We start from the raw sequence: 2,470 nt of genomic DNA on the forward strand, positions 1-2,470 counted from the left end.
GTAGAAGAATTTTTTCTTTTTTGGTATGTAAAGCTAGGTGGTAAATATTTAGCAACAATGTAATTAGCATAGTCAGCATACCAAGGATTATTATGAGCAACATTTATTGCAGCTAACTACTCATCAGGAAAACTATCATCAATAGGTAGTGGGTCATCAAGCACATTTTCAAGCCTAGACAAGTTATCAGCTACGGGGTTCTCAGCTCCTTTTCTCCCAGTGATGTGTAAATCAAATTATTGTAGCAAGAGAACCCATCAAATAAGTCTAGGTTTAGCATCTTTCTTTTCCATAAGATATTTAATAGCAGCATGATCGGTGTGAACAATTACTTTTGAATCAACAATGTAAGATCTAAATTTATCACAAGCAAACACCACTGCTAGAAATTCCTTTTCAGTAGTGGCATAATTTTGTTGAGCACTGTCTTGAGTTTTACTAGCATAATGAATAACATTTAGTTTCTTATCAACTCTTTGTCCTAGAAAAGCACTAGCAGCATAATCACTAGCATCAGACATAATTTCAAAAGGCAAGTTCCAGTCAGGTGGTTGAACAATAGGTGCAGAAATTAAGGCTTTCTTGAGTGTTTCGAAGGCTCCTAAACAATCATCATCAAAAACAAAAGGAACATCCTTTTGCAAAATAATTGTAAGAGGCCTAGAAATTTTAGAAAAGTATTTGATAAATCTCCTATAGAAACCAGCATGACCTAGGAAACTACGAATACCTTTGATATCTTTAGGGCATGGCATTTTCTCAATTGCATCAACCTTAGCTTTGTCCACTACGATACCTCTTTAAGAAATTTTATGACCCAAGTTAAGACCTTCATTAACCATAAAGTGGCACTTCTCACAATTCAAGACAAGATTTGTTTGTTCACATCTCTGCAAAACTCGGTCAAGATTGCTTAAACAATCATCAAAAGACTTCCCATAAACAGAGAAGTCATCCATGAAAACATCAACAATCCTTTCACAAAAGTCGGAGAATATAGCAGTCATACATCTTTGAAAGGTAGCAGGTGCATTGCATAAACCAAAAGGCATACGTCTATAAGCATAAGTTCCGAAGGGACAAGTGAAAGTGGTCTTTTCTTGATCAGGTTGAGAAACAGGTATTTGTGAAAAACCAGAGTATCTATCAAGGAAGCAAAAATGTGTGTGCTTAGATAATCTTTCTAGCATTTGATCGATAAAAGGCAGTGGGTAGTGATCTTTTCTAGTTGATTTGTTTAATATTGTTTCTTTCATGCATATGTAAATCATTTTCATGGTCTAGCAAATATTGTTCCAGTGGATCAGTAGGAGGTACAGCAATAGAGGCAAGACCAATTATTTCATCCATACTAGGCAATTCTTTTTCATGAAGCTTTCTACTAAACTTGGAAAAATTAAACTGATGAGACTCATCACCAAAACTAACACCTACAGTTTGTTTCTCACAGTCTATTTTAGCATTAACGGTGTTCAAGAAAGGTCTACCAAAAATAATGGGACCAAAGTCATCTTGTGGGGACAAGAACAAGAAAATCAGTAGGGTATTTTATTTTCCCACACAAGACTTTATCATCTCTAACAATCCCAATTGGTGATAGTGTCTCTATTAGCAAGTTTAATAGTCATCTATGTCTTCTATCTCTGCGGGTGCTATGTCATTCATAATTTCTTGATATAAGGAATAAGGAATAGCACTCACACTAGCACCTATGTCACATAAACCATGATAATAGTGATCTCCTATTTTAACTGAGACAACGGGCATGCCGACAATAGGTCTATGTTTATCCTTTTTATCTGGTTTGGCAATTCTAGCAGCTTCTTCGCAGAAGTAAATAACATGCCCATCTATATTTTCTTCCAGGAGATCCTTAATCATAGCAACACTAGGTTCTACTTTAATTTGTTCATCAGGTTTAGGTGTTCTAATATAACTTTTGTTGACCACACTTGAAACTTTAGAATGTTCCTTTATCCTAATAGGGAAATGTGGTTTCTCAATATAAGCAGTAGGAACAACTGGATCAACATTGTAAAGTATAGTTTCTTCTTTAGCTAGTATCGGTTCTTTAATTTCTTATTTAATAGGTGGGTGATATTTAAACCACTTCACTTTAGGGAGATCAACATGAGTAGCAAAAGATTCACAAAAAGGAGGCTACTATCTCAGAGTCAAGTCCAAATTTAGTTCTAAACTTTTGAAAAGCATCAGTATTCATCAAAGATTTAACACAATCATACATAAGCTTAATACCTGACTCTTTACCTTCATCGAGTTCCCAATCTTCAGAGTTGCGTTTAATTCTTTCCAAAAGATCCCACCGGAATTCAATAGTCTTCTTCATAAAATAAGCAGCACAAGAAGTATCAAGCATGGATCGATCATTATGAGAAAGCCGAGCATAAAAATTCTGGATAATAATTTCTCTTGAGTGCTCATGATTGGGGCATGAATATAACATTGACTT

This window comes from Triticum aestivum, chromosome 1D (genome assembly GCF_018294505.1).
Source record: "Triticum aestivum cultivar Chinese Spring chromosome 1D, IWGSC CS RefSeq v2.1, whole genome shotgun sequence".
Taxonomy (NCBI): domain Eukaryota; kingdom Viridiplantae; phylum Streptophyta; class Magnoliopsida; order Poales; family Poaceae; genus Triticum; species Triticum aestivum.